Raw genomic sequence first — 15,599 nt, forward strand, 5'->3', positions numbered from 1 at the left:
TCATCCCACTTGGCAAAGATAAGCAAGATATGCCCCTTCACTCCTCCCCCAGCCTGTCTAGTTCCTCCACTGCCAGACCAGTTAATTGAACCCAGTTCTCCTGGGTCATAGTCAGAATTCTAGCCTTCTGCAGCACTGAGCTAGGCATGAATCCTATAATGCTTTAGTGTAAGAAAAATTAGACTAGTGCAATGAAATTCTGTGATTATGACAAGCTCTATCTTGAGGTTAAAAGCAGAATTTCATATGTAATTTTTATATAATAAAGTAAAAACATTTCTTAGTAATTTTAGGGATTCACAATAGACTATGTGGATATAACAACAGCATTAACTGGATAGAATGTTTTTATGTGATGCTGTGTTTTAAAAGTGAATATGGATATATTTATATGTATTTTTTCCTGACAAAGGAAATTATGTCATTAATTGCATGATTGGGTTTTGTATATAAGGGTGGGTTGGGCCAGTATTATAACATTCTGATGAAGTTTCTATTTTTAGACGAAAGTGCTTAATTAAACAATTTTTGTGGATTCCTGGTTTGGTTCCTGTGGCTTTTTTATCAATTCGTGTGACAGTTGTGCTATAAAGCAAAACTCCAAATCCCACAAAGAAAAAAGAAAATACAGATAATGATAATAATATTTACACTATTAATAAATTTAAAAATAAAAAGTAATAAAACAAATGGAAAACTCAAATGATCTCCCTTCACAAAATGAACCCAAAAACAAGGCAGACAGTGAGTTCACAAGCATGAATCTTGGTTACGAAACTGTAGCAACTACATTGGAAAGAACACATGTAAAGCAGCTTTGGCTGTTTTATATCACAGATTAAAATGAAGAAAGCATTTATTTTTCAAGAGGAATTTCCTTCCTGGGCTTCTTTTTACTGGAATTTAAACTGAAATTCTTAAATCAGGAATGTAATAACTTAATGTGTAGTGCTAAATCTAAAGGTTGCATTACATGTAATTTCCATTAAGGCTATTTAATAACATGTAAAAGTATCCTGACAGAAATAAGACATGCTTGACAATAAATGCACACAATGCAGCTGTTCATTAATGACATTTCTCATATTTGCTCATTCTTGTTTCAACATTTCATGACTGTCCGTTGCCGCACTACTCTGAGTGTGAAAGAAGTAGCATCCAGAAAAGGCAATAACTAAACAGCATATTCACTTGCATGTAAAAGTTCAGAGTATGAAAGCCTATCTGCAGTTATTAATATATGCAAAGTAAATATGTTTCACACGTGTTCATGTAGAAGAAAAGTAAACCACAAGTAAAATTTGATAGTGGGAGGGACAGAAAATTATTTAATGACATTCATATCTTTCAAGGACTGGAAAATAAATTGTGCTAATAAGCCATTAAAAGTAGCATTATTTGCCCTGACCTATTTTCCAAAATGTAGCTGCTTATTGTCAGAACTCTGCCACTGGTCTATATGTAAAACATACACTAAAAAGCCTTAACCTCTAAACAACTGAAGGAGCAAGACAGATTTAATTATTTAGAAATACAGATGTTGCTAAATGGGCATTAGGTAAAAAAGATAAATCTTATGACAGATGCAGCTCCATTAATAACTGTAACTATGTTGCAAGTATGTTCTCAAATCTGACTACAAAGAAGTAGCTTCATTTCTGTTGTATATAACATTCAAGAACTCAGTTACTGTGCCTTTCAGAGCAAACTGTCATTGGTTACAATTGAGTTTAATTATGATTGGCTATACACAACAGATCCAAAGTAGAAGAACAAATAAGATTGTATATAACCTAAAAGTAATTTTAGAAAAGCACTCTCTATGTCATTCATAATAAAGAACAATAACTAGCGTAACAAGTTTTACCAGGATTTTATTTTTTAAGGTTGTACGAATAATTATGACATTCCAGGTTTCATTCAACAAGTCATAATTATTCCCACATATCTACTGAAACAAAATGTCCTTGTAAAACTTGTGCCAGCAAGTTTGCACTGTATTGTTTCAATCAATATTTTGGTCAATATTTAATCCAGGAGTGACAGCAAAAAATGAAAACTGTCACATCACATTACTATAGCCAAGACCTGCAAATAATAATATTCCATCTGTCTATAGCTGTATCTATTTGTATGTGTGTGAGTTTGTGTGTGTGTGTGTGTGTGTGTGTGTGTGTGTGTGTGTGTGTGTGTGTGTGTGTGTGTGTGTGTGTGTGTGTGTGTGTGTGTGTGTGTGTGTGTTTCTCTTTTGCTCTCTCTTTCTAGACACAGACACACTCCAGATTACAAAAGTTTATGAGCATGTGGTAATGCCAGCTAAACAGGGTTTTACTCTGTTGAGTTCTGACTACTGCAGCCAGCCTTGTGCATGTCCTTCCCTAGCACCTCCAAACATAGCTGATGATTTTACACCACACAGTTCTTTAAGAAACACTTTACAGGGCTTTCTCATAATTTTCTTTAAGTTATATTTTATTAAGTCTACCTTAAATACACACATTTCATTTGCCATATATGACCCCTGCTACGTGTTCTTATTTTCATCTCCTCCCATCACTACTTGCTCCAGGCACTGTTGCATGTCCAGCTCACATGACCAGTTCTTCTCTCTCCCTTCTAAGACATTGACATCTGGTTAAGTATCTCCTCATACCTCAACACCTCCATTTCCTCCAGTGTTTTGATAAATCTTTCTTACGCACCTTCTACTAATTTAATATGGCATCCAGAACTGTATGCATCCTCTGAACTGGTACCCCTACCTCTAGCCCTCTGCTTCCCTGGGATTATTGGGATTAGTTTATGTTTAATTTGCTAGATAAATGCCACATCCAGAGTGCTAACGTGTTTCAGTTAAAAATAAATAAAAAATAAAACAGCTCTTCTTTCCTTTTAAGCTGCAGCAATAGCCGGATAAAGCAACAGTTTATGCCACATATGGAGCACTATAACATTTCACCTCTAAATAAGAAAAAAAACACCTTTCCTTTTATACTCTACTAGCAAGAGGCTGCAACAGTTGTTTATGCCACATATAGAGCACTGAAGTGCTTTAAATAAGAAAAAGCTGCTCTTCTTTCCTTTTAAACTGTCACAATGGTTTGGTATAATTGTAGCAAGCAGTTGCTACAATGTATGTCACATACAGAAGAAAAACATTCTTTCCCTTTAAACTGTAGCAGCAGCAGCAAGACCTGCTGCGGTTGTTTATTATAGCAATAACCCACGCCTGGGTGTGGGTAATGCTGGATTTACCCACGGCTGGTGTGGTTTGGTCACGAAGGCGAAGCCCGAGTGGCTAAACAAAGACAACTGTGGGTAAATCCAGCATTACCCACACCCAGAAGGGGGTTATTGCTATTATACAATGACATGATTTAAGAAAAAAATAATCACTTTTCTTAAATAATGGCATTGTATAATGCCTCTTTGCTGCCCTTCCGCAGCTGTCTGGTATTCTGCAGCAGTTCTGATGTACTGGGCATGACGCAGTACATCAGAGCTGTGGGCAAAAGCAAAGAAGAAAGCAAGATCTCCATTGCTTTTTACAAACTGTCTCGCTATGTTAAAGGAGTTTAACATAGCGAGACAGCTTTAAAAAAAGCAATAGAGAATCTCTGTTGCTTTTTTTAAAGCTGTCTTGCTATGTTAAACCCATTTAACATAGCGAGACACCTTTAAAAAAAGTAACGGAGATAGGAAGATCTCCGTTACTTTTTTTAAAGCTGTCTCGCTAAGCGAGACAGTGTGTAAAAAAGCAACGGAGATCTTGCGTTCTCCGTTGCTGTAAAAAAAAAGAGTTATACTAATGGAAAAAGTCCAGGCGACCGGACCTTTTTCCATTACTATAACTCTGATTTACAATGTGCACGCTGACCAATCAGCGTGCATGTTTTGGAATATTAATGGGGGGGTCGTTGTATAATCCTGTTTATAACACATATAGACCACTAAAGAACTTCAGCTCTAAATAAGTAAAAAAAGTTTATTTACATTTAAATAGTGAGAAACTGTTACAGTTGTTTATGCCATACATGGAGGACTAAGCACTTCAGTTTGACACAGTTCATGAACTGCACTGAAGACTGATCAGTATCTAGTCATTGTGCGCCCTAAAATGTTGCACCTTGGGCTCTTGCCCCCTTTCTACCACCCTGCAATATTCTAGATTTGGCATTAAAAGCCTGAACAAAGATTGACTCCTAAATGAAATCTCACCTTTTAGGAAATTCAGAATCCAAATAAAAATTTACATATAAGTGTCTAAATCAGAGCAGTTCTTATTCTTAACTCTTTGTACTTGCCTGTGTAACTTTCTTGCAAAGCTATTTGGTATTCCAGTTATGGACATTCATTTAGTCTTGATTGTATTTTATAATTTACTTTGTGCTTTACTGATTGTATCCTAGTCTTTCCTATTGTACATCTCAGGGTGATCTTAAAAACGGTCCTCATGGCTTAATGTTCTACACCAGTTAACAAATGAAAATAAAATAAAAATAAAGCATTATCTGTGAACCTTACAACCCATAGCTGTCCTCACCATTTCGTTAACTTAAATCTTTCCTCTGGGCATCTCACCCAGTATTTGACATTATTCAGCATGATTTAACTTAGATATTAATCTCAAATGATTTTTATTTTCCACCATAATCTGCATCAGGACTATAAAATTGTCTGTTTTGGCTGGATCCCTATTAAACTGGAAAAACATGCAGTTTTTTTTTTTTTTTTTACATTCTATGCAGCTGCTACCACACATCTACACAACAAGATGCTTCATGGTCCTTTAATGACCCACCCGGTCATTTCTAACCATTGCACTAATATTTTATCAGAGGTCTGGATCATGGACAGGTCACTAAAAATGAATGCAATAAAATGTTGCCCCAAATAAAACAAGTCATTTGAGATTTTTTTCTTTTTTATGACAGCCTTTGTGGTGTGGGAGATGCTCCCACACATCTTCCCTATACAAAGGACTCTGCCCTTATCATGCATAATTATTATAATAATCTCTGAAGTCACTTCATCTTTGAGCAACAACAAAGCAATGACTGCAGTGACTTAACTGGAGGAACTCTTGTTTCAGCTAACTGTGCATTATCACATAACTCTGGGATGGTCCAGCTCTTGCCCACTGTAAAATCTGATATAAATAAACCAAACTAGACAGCATCAGCAATGAGACCTGTGATATACTGCAGCTTGCTTATTTTCCTCCAGAAAGTTTGCATCTGCCCACCACTAACAGGTACCCGGTAACCTAACCACACTGGGCTCCAACCAATTCCTTTCATGTTTACTACAAGCCTGCTGTGAGGAACATATACATATTTTTAGAAGGTGAGGCAAAATGGTTAAGGTCTTTGCCTCCCATGCATAGGATACAAAGTTCGATCCTGACCTCCGACCAATGCCTGTTTGGAGTTTGCATGTTCTCCCTGTTTCTCTGTGGGAGTCCTTCCACCTCTGAAAAACATGCTGAGTGTTTCCATCTCAAACTCACAAATGAATGGAGCTGTGGGCAGCAGCACAGATTCTATATGGTGCCCTGTAGAGGGAAGAATTGTACAATACCAACCGATTTGGACATCTACTGTGGTGTGCAGTATCCTCAAGATAGGAGAACATAGATCACAGACTGTGTGCCATGGTAGGGCTAGCCACTCAGCTGTGTAAAATATGGCTCTAGGTGATTTGGTCATGTTGACTAATGTTGCCAAAATTGGCATGGGTAGTTACCGGTGATAAGTGGGTTGAGGACCCGGCCTACTCTGACATACACCAGAGACCCATGCTAATGGTGGGAGGGGTGAATGTGCCCCTATTGGCCAGAGTATGCCCACCATAAAGCCGAACAGCCCTGGGTCAATAAGCTACTGACTAGCCAGTGTCTAGTTGCCCAACCTGGGTTACCTGGGATAGCTTCTGTTGAGCGAAAGCTAGATGCAAAACCAATCAGCTTGCAAAGCATGAACTGAGAATTGTTGCACTTAATGTAGGTTCACTGACAGGATGTAGCTTGAAAGTGGATGACATGATGATACAGAAGATGCTCAACATCCTACGTAACCAAGAGACAAGATGGAAGGGCAGTGCAGCAAAGCCATTTGGCTTGGGATCCAGAGTCTATTACTCAGGAGGAGAAGGAGGGCAGACTAGAAATGGAGTGGGAATTGTGGTGAGAGAGAGAGGGTTCAGAAGGCAATGAGGAATATCATCAGAATTAGTGAAAGATTCATGGCAATCAGACTCTGGTGTAATGATAGTGCAGTATTCATAATCTCAGCCTCACAGCAGGGTTATAATAGTGAGGAAAAGCAGTTAGTTACAGGACCTACTAGATAAATCAGGGCAGGAACTGGTGTTTATAATGTGTGACTTGAATGCACATATCGAGACAGACAGAGCAGATATGAGGACTGCCTGGATGCCCATGGGTTGGGCAACAGGAATAAAGAAGGAGAAGCCATTCTAGACTTCTCTCTGACAATTGGCTTGATATTGGCCAACACATGGTTCAGAAAGAGAGACAGTCACAAGATTACATACAAGAGTGGTAAACATGCAACTCAGGTACACTTCCTATGAGTAAGGAAAGGACACAGGGGTAGAATCAATTATTGCAAAGTCATTCCCAGTGAAACAGTCAACCCACAGCATAAACTGCTACTTGCCACAATAAGCTGCAAAGAGTAGTCAGAGAAGTCTCTAAGGTCAACAGAGATCAGGCTGAAGACCTGAAAGTTGACTGGAGAGAAAGCACAATAATTCAAGGAGTTACTCAGGGCTCTAGCTCCCCAAGAAAAGGAGAAAGTAGGTGGAGTTGAAGAAGAATGACAGTGCCTCAAAACAGCATGTGTGAGGACTACAAAACAGATAAGTTGCTGAGCCAGATATGGAAATAATATAGATAAGAAAAGTTTGTGGTGGAATGCAGATGTCCAGAAAGTCATCAAAAAAAAGAAGGAGTGCAGGAAAAAGTAGGAGATAGAAAAGTCTGACCAAGCTTGGAAGGAATACTTGTTGGCTAACAAAGAAGTTAAGATGGGAGTTGCAATTGCAAAGAATATGGCATTGGAGGCACTCTACCAATGTCTGAAAACTGACTCAGTAGGTGGCACAAAGAAACTATATCAGGTTGCAAGGCAAAGACAGAAAGCTAAAGAAGACAGCCAAAGACCCTTCATAAAGGATACCAGCAACAACCTGCTCATCCATGAATAGGACATCAAAGGCAGATGGAAGGAATATTTCCAGCAGCCTCTGAATTAAGAAAAATACACAGAAGCTGTATTGCTCCAGAAGCAGCCTACAATGAGAGAAGAAGAGAAGCCCACCCTAGAAGAAGTAAGGATAGCACTAAGGAAAATGAAGTCATGGAATGCAGCAGGTTCACATGAGGTCACAGCAGATATGATAACGATGCTGGGCGAGATAGGGGAGAAATGGCTCCTGAGGGTAGCCATAGCAGTGTGGACAGAAAGGTGTATCCAAAATGACTGGAGAATAAGCAATCATATGCCAGTGTACAAGAACAAAGGGGGCATCCACAATTGTAGGCAGTACAGAGGCATCAAACTCCTATCACATTGCATGAAAGCTCTGGAGAGGGTAATTCATAAAGGGATACACAGAGTAGTAGAAAGTAAGATGGGAAATGAGCAGTTCGGATTCAGATCAGGATGCAGCACAACTGACCCGATATTTGCAGTGAGACCGATAGTTGAGAAGAAGCTAAAGATGAGGAAAGAGTCCATCTGGGTATTCCTAGACTTGGAGAAAGCAGATGACAAGGTCCCAAGAAAGCTGATTTGGGCAGTACTGCAGTGGTTTAAAGTCTAAGAAACATTGGTAGAATTTGTGCAGGCTATGTACAAGGACTCAAGTACGAACAGTGTTCGGCCTCTAAGAGGGGTTGCCAGTGGGAGTGGGTGTGCACCAGAGTTCAGCTCTGAGCCTACTGCTGTTTATACTGGTGATGGACTACATTAGCAAACAGGTTGGAGGGGACAGATCAACAAAATTTCTGTATGCCAGTGATATGGCATTATGGGCAGACTCTGAGCAAGAACTTCAGCAAAGGCTATGGGAATGGAATGCAAAACTGAAGGCACATGGGATGAAACTAAGCACAGATTAGATAGTGGTAATGGCAGCAAATTAGGGAAATCAGAAGAAGCTGAGAATTGAGATAGAAGGCAAGATAGTGTAACAGGTAAATAACTTCAGGTATCTGGGTAGGGTGGTTGAGGAGAAGGGAAGTCTGAATGAAGAGGTCAAAGCTATAATTAGAGGGACTGCAGCCAACTAGCATAGAGTCCCAGGTGTAGCCTATGAAAGAAGAATGCCAAAGAAGGTGAAAAGGAAGGTGTACAAGACAGTTGTGCGACCAGTACTACTGTATGGTACTAAAAGCAGGGCAGTAAAAGCAGAGCAGATGAGAAAGTTATAGGTGATGAAAATGAAGTGCCTGAGAAAGGTAGTAGAATGCACACCGTGGAACAGACGAATAAATGAGGGCATAAGAGCAGAAGCCAAAGTAGCTCCAATTGCAGAAAAGACCAAAGAGAGCAGACGACAGTGGTTTTGACCCATGTGCAGAAAAGCAGAAGACAATCTGGTGAAGAAGATTTGTAACAGATAGTAAGAAGTTAAGAGGAAATGAGGATGCCCAACAAAGATGTTGATGGATTATGTGAAAGAAGATCTGTGATGTTCAAGCATGAGTATCGAAGAAGGCAAGAATGTGGCATTGAATCAAAAGAGATGGTGACAGTTAACACAATACCCTGACCACATATAGAAAATGGGAAAAAGGGGGCTGATGATGATGATGATGATGATAATGTTTCCACACACAATACTTTGGTGGATGTTCCCTGACTACTGCTATTCTCTGCCATTTGCTTATAATTTTGTGCATTTGTATTTCAAGTGTTACAAATTTAGTAAGAAAAGACTTGTTAATATGTAGTAGCTATGTAAACAATAGAAGTAAACCGAGACTTTAAAACTGGTGCTACAATGTAACAATTAAGCAAGCCTGTTTAGTTTCTTTCAATACATACATTTATTGCTGTCGTGATTAGTTAGCTCTTTGCCTGCCACAACTTAGAAAATGTTATTATGCTGTGTTTTTGCTTTCTCCTGTTGTCCATTTCAGGAAGCAGTATCGTACTAGTTCTATATATATATATATATATATATATATATATATATATATATGATGAAAAAGTCTAGTGAACCAGAAAAATTCAAAAATTCAATAGTAAGTGCATTATTCAAATGATTTAATAACTGCATCTGCAGGTGTCCTGCATCCTACAATCAACATTACTACATCCTGGTCAGCGTTTGTATAGTTGCAGTGTCTGTCTGACAACATTGAAGGACAGTCACATAGTAATATGGAATATGTACTGCCACTTGTTTATTCATTCATTCTTTTTTCCTTTCACTTGGTATGCTCAGTATGCACAAGTGTCTCTTTTCACAGGTCAACACAGGAGCATTTTCCCAGTAAATAATTATTCAGTGTCACAGTTTGCAAATGGAAGTTCCAACACTCGTACCCTGGCTATAGGATGACATTTATTACCAGTTAATTTTTATTAGGCGCCAGTAAGAGCTGAAGCAAGACTGAGCATAATAAAGGATCTGTAATGAAAGCTCTTATTAAAACTTACAGTAAAAATGTATATGCTGTAATATGCTCCAGGTTGTACTAGGAAAAAAAGGAAAGTCATGGGGCAATCATATGGGAAGATAACACCAAACTGTGTAACATTATAACAAATCATACTTGATTCCAATTCTGATTAGCTCTGACAGCCTTGGCCTATGTTTGTGTCTTGCAAAAGCTAACAACTGGCTGCTACCTCAGACTTCCTTTGTTTGCACACACCCAACCCAGATCTTGCCTTGCAGTGCCACATCTTACTTTTTTCTTCCATTTGCTTTGCATGTCTTCCTTCTATCCTTTACATCCAAATACTCATTACACCCTCCCCACTACATGCTGTGAGCTCGCAGTTACTGCTTATTGTAAGTATTCTGCATCAGTACAGCTGTTTAGTTATGACTTTGTGTAATAGTTTTATACAGATTTTTTTAATATGGTTTATAACTAGGCCTCTTAGATGTTACCATTTACTAAACAAGTATCTAAAAAAAAGTTCCTATACCCCAGTTTAAAATGATTTAATACTACTGAATCTGTATAAACAGACTAGAAAAGTAATATTTATTATTTATTTATTTTATTTTACATTTGTTAACCCAGAGATTCCAACTGGATACATGTCCATTTTCAGCGGATGTCCAGGGGGAAAGCTCCACAGGCAAATAATAGACTAGTAAGAAATTTGTGCATAACAAGCAAATTTACATAGGAAAAAATTTAATACAAAACAAGCTTATTTGCATAGGAAATAGAAAGACGGAAAAAGATGACACATTTTTTACAATATTGCATGGGTTTACAGTTTTGAAGAAAAAGAAATTTATATATAACAAGCAAATATTCTTAGGAAAAAATATTATTCGACAAGATTGTATAGGTTTATAGGAGCGTAGTACAATCATCCTTGATATTGACAGACATATCAAACATACAATAGTATAATGTTTGAAGTAGGATAGTACATGGGATGTAGAAAAACCTAGGGATTGAAGTACCTTAGGGGGAGATTATCTATCGACTGCAAGGTATAGAGGTGTGAGGAAGTAAGATAGTGGGTGGGGAGGGGGATAAAATAGGGGGTCAACCTGGGGGAAGGCAGGGGCATTTCCATAAGACTAGTAGGTGTTCTTTTAGTAGTTTTTTAAATATAGCTATTTCATTGGTAGAGGTAACTGCCAAGGGTGAGTTCCAAATTTTACCTATGTAGTTGGGGAATAGTAAGTCACCTGCTGAGTTGGTTTGGTTATCTTAATTAGTCTTCTTTCGCTAGAGCAAAGTTGTCTGGGATTGGCTTGTAGTTTAAGAAGGTTGGATAGTGCTGGTGTTTTTTTTAGGGAGTAGTAACAGTTTATTAGCGAAAGAGAGCTGGTGGAATTAGAGGAGATTTGGGAATTCAAGCCAATTGAGTTGACATAGTGCCTCACAATGGTGGGAATGGTAGGGGGCACCTGTGGCAAATCTGGAAATTTGAGTGTAGCAGATGTTGAGTTTGGCCATTTCAGCTTTGGGTAGGTTGGTGAGGATAGGAATGGCATATAGTAGTGGGGAGAGGAGGTGGGTTTGAGCTATGGTTAATCTAGCAGGTTGGGTTAGAAATGTTTTTTTTCTTATAGAGGCTGCCCAGTTTTCTGTGGATGTTTTTAATAGTTTGGTTTATATGTAGATTGAACTTGAGGTTGCTGTCAATGGTCACTCCTAGTAGTTTAGTATGCGTGTCTGGAGAGATGATAGTCCCATCTCTGGACACAATATTGAATGAGGCTGGAATCGGAGTGGATTTGTTTGGTTTAAATATCATCAATTTGGTCTTTTTTGGATTAAGTAGAAGGTTTTTGTTAAAAATTCAGGTTTCAGTAATTTGGAAAGCTTTTTGGGTGATAGTGAGCAGTTCATGTGGGTTATTGGCTGAGCAGACTAATGTTGAGTTGTCAGCATTTTGTATAACGGTTGCTTCTTGGCAGATGCAGTGAAGATCATTAATGAAAATGGAGAATAGTAGGGGGCCTAAAATGGACCCTTGTGGGACTCCAGTGGTAATAGGTAGCAATGAGAATAGGTTATTGTCCCATCAAACTGCTTGTTGTCTACCTTGTAGATAATTCTGAAAGCAGGCTAGTGAGTCATTGCTAAGGCCAAGATTAGTGAGGAAGTGGAACAGTTTAGGATGGTTGACCATATCAAAGGCAAGTCTAAAAATATGGCAGATGTAAATTTACTTAGGTGTCTGTTTTGGTTGATGTGGTTTGTAAAGGAGAGAAGGGCTGTGGTTGTACTGTGGGCAGGTCAGAATCCATGCTGCTTGGGAGAGAATAGCTGGTTATTGAGTACGTATGGCATAAGTTGGTGGTGTATACATTTTTCGAGAATTTTTGCTAGAAGGGACAGAATGGCAATAGGGTGATAGTTGGTAAGGTCAGTGGATGTGCCTCATTTATGTCAGGGTGGGAGGTTGGCATAATGGTTAAAGTGCTTATCTTAGAAACACAAGGTGCAGGGTTTGATTCTGACATGGGGTAATTGGCTAGGCTTAAAATGGCCTATAAGGGCAGTTAACCTAGTACTAACCTTTGAACCTATGAACCTATGTAGGAGGTTTTCCAGATTGATGGGATGGTGCTTTCAGATATGGATCTGTGAAGCAAAATAGAGATTGGGTAGGCAAGCTCATTAGCAGCTAGCTGGCGGTATTCAGAGGGGATGGTGTCAGCTGCTAGGGTAGTAGGTTTATGTTTGGTTAGCAATTTTTTGACATAATTAGTAGGATGGGTTGAAATTGGAAGATAGTGTTAGGCATGAGTACAGACTCGGGAATATTGGTGTTAGTGGTAGTGGGTTGTTGTTGAACTAGTTTGGAGATAGTTTCTATTAAGTATTTATTGAATAAGTCCAGTATATCTGTGATTTCATTTGTGGAGGTAGGTGGGGGGGGGGGTTACCAGGGCAAAGTAGTTTATTTATTCCAGCCCAGAATTTTTGGGGATTGTGTTGATGTCTGTTTTGCAATTGTAGGAAATATTTCTTTTTGTCCAGGAGAATAGCTTTTTTAGTTTAATTTCTAAGTTGTTGTAATTGTTCTCTAGCAGCTGCAGTTTTTGTGGCCCTCCAGTGCTGCCAGGCTCCATTTCTTTGTGCTATCTTGTTTTTAGTCTCTTTGGTGATCTAAGGAGCTATATTAATTTTGAGTTTTCTAGTACGAGGTGGGGCATGGGCATTCAGGATTCATAGGAAAGTGTTGTTGAACTGATTAACAGCTTCGTCTAGGGGGAGCTTCATTTAGTATGTTCCAATTTTGGTATTTTAGTTCAAGTTTGAATTTGTTAGGGTCAAAGTTTTGTTTCCTCCGGGTAGTTCGAATTAGTGTGGTAGAGTTGGAATGGGTTTTATATTTTAGTAAGAAGGTGGGTTGGTGATCACTGAGGGTGTCTGGTGGGATACCTGCTTGGTAAGGAGAACTGATCTTGTTTATCAGGATCCAGTCTAGAAGACTATCTTTGGTTTTATTATTTCTTAGCCTAGTGCTGGATTGAATAACTTGGGAGAACCTATAGAGATTGATATGGTTAGTCGGGTTAGTCTTAGAGCATAAGTGCCATTCTATATTAAAGTCACCTAGGATGATTGTTTCTTGGGGTAGATTAAGGTTAACCCAGTGCAGAATGGATTCTAGGAAGAAGATATTATTGCCAGCAGGTATATAGCCTGTGATAATGTTGATCGATTTTTTTTTTGTCACTAAGTTTAAGTTTGGCTAGAAGTAGTTCAGAGGTATTGAAGGGAGGGATAGGAGGATGAATAGTACAGATTTTTATGTTGTTTTCGTAAAGTAATGCTACTCCACCCCCTTTCTTGAATAATTTATCATTGTGTAATATATTGCACCCAGGTGGGAAGAATTCACTGTCATGTGTAGTAGGTTTCAACCATGTTTCAGTTAAGGAAAGTAGATCAGTTAGGGGTAGTGATCAATAACCAATTTATTAGTAACATTTAATGCTTAATTTGTTCCAAATGAATTATTCTACCTCCGCCAGTTCTCTGATTTTATTTAAATGTATAGTGTGTGTGTGTGTGTGTGTGTGTGTGTGTGTGTGTGTGTGTGTGTGTGTGTGTGTGTGTGTGTGTGTGTGCCATGCACGTGCATGTATTATGTATGCAAGTTACTGTTATCTAATATGAACTAAAGCTTTTAACATTCATGGATGTGCTTGCATTATAAGTGTTAATTAAATCTAATACATGACTATAAATGCTAGATATAGCTGAAACTTTACTAAGACTAACAATTTGTCCTTTTGTCTAATATATTAGGTTTTCTCTTAAGTCATAACAGTACACAGTGGTCCACCTTGTAAAAATAAAATAAAATAAGCATAGTCACACTGAATCAACTGCTAAACTCTTCCTGAGCAAACAATTAGGCACAGGAGTGAGTGGTACTCATTAATTTAATCTGAGAAAACAAAATCAAAACTATTACATTAGTAACAAAAGGAAATTAAAACATAAGAATTAAATCTATCAATAGTACTGAATAATCATTATAGTGTCATGCAGAAGCAAGAGAAATAAAATGACACTCCCATGACAGGTATTGGAAATACAAACAGAATAATAGGTTCTAACTACAAAAAGTATGAAAAAATATGAAAAATAAAACTGAACAGACTGTACAAGGAAATGAAATATTTAAAAATGGGAAGAAAACCAGAAAACAGTCATAGAATATTGAGGAAAAGACATACATTAGAGATTGCAAAAGAACAGTAAACATATTTATATGTAGACCAGACAAACTTGTAAGTAGAGTGATTGATGACTGAGTCTAACAAATATTCAGCGTTTGTACATGAAAGCACAGCATTCAAACCCCTTAACCAGTATTCCTTCCCTACCAGTCAGAGTAAGATTGCAGTGACACTGTACAAATTATGCTTTAATTTATTGAAGGCTTTTAATTTAGAAGTGGCACGCAAGGGATAACTGGAATTTTCTGAGGACTGCATCCTTTCTGAAAATATTTGTATGTCTTTTAGATCTGTGACATAGCCTTAAAATATCATTTCTCCAGAAGCATTCTTTACAATGAAGGAACAGAAATAAATTGGAGCAAGACAATATTAGTGCATTCTCAGGATTTATCAAATACAGCCATATGTTTTAGAAGCGAGATCAGTTTATTTACTTGTAGGTGAAATGATTTAACTTTCTTTTAACAGAATTAAGGCATTTCCTCAAGTTAAAAGCCATATGGACATGGACTTTAACTTAAACTGTCTTGCCCTGAAGCAAATTAAAGAGAACCAGATTAAGGTAGAAATGTCCACTTCATCTCAGTTTAAAACAAGAGAGATGCGTACTGATACAAGCATGCTGTAATGATAATAACACCAAAGGTATTAAATCACCTCTCACCTTTACTTTCATTTCAATATTTACAGGTGTCACACTGTTGAATAGAAGGACTTCTCGCAAAAACTGACTTATCTTCAGAACATAGCATTGCTCAAGGGAGTTGCCTTGAATGTTTCGTACAGTTCACTTTTTAAGAAAGAGAAGAGATAGCGTTTCTGAGAACACTATGAAAGTAACTCTGTTGGGAGACATCACTATCATTCATCTAGAAACAGTTCTCTCAGTTAACATGTTCTGTCTGTTGTTGATTTCCATAGTTCTGCAGTGTGTCATTTAATGTGAAAGCAGTTGTTACGTTAATAAAGTGTAGATTTTTATAAGTAGATTTCTGTGGTGTATTTCCTTGAACTGTGTTTCTTGGTACATTTTTTCTGTGTGTGTGTGTGTGTGTGTGTGTGTGTGTGTGTGTGTGTGTGTGTGTGTGTGTGTGTGTGTGTGTGTGTGTGTGTGTGTCCGCGCACATCCTTATTTGTAGAGGGGAAATCTGGTTTTGAAAAAT

General features: G+C 38.0%; 1 long non-coding RNA gene across 1 annotated transcript in view; it reads left to right on the forward strand.

Annotated features, from left to right (window-relative positions):
• Positions 1-15,382, forward strand: part of LOC122814846 — a 204,525-nt gene extending 189,143 nt beyond the window's left edge. Inside the window, exon 3 of the long non-coding RNA XR_006366912.1 lies at positions 15,127-15,382. This is a non-coding gene — a long non-coding RNA (uncharacterized LOC122814846). The remainder of the gene's footprint in view (positions 1-15,126) is intronic.
• The last annotated feature ends 217 nt before the right edge of the window (positions 15,383-15,599 follow it).

This window comes from Protopterus annectens, chromosome 11.part0, assembly GCF_019279795.1.
Source record: "Protopterus annectens isolate FY-2018-M chromosome 11.part0, PAN1.0, whole genome shotgun sequence".
Taxonomy (NCBI): Eukaryota; Metazoa; Chordata; order Ceratodontiformes; family Protopteridae; genus Protopterus; species Protopterus annectens.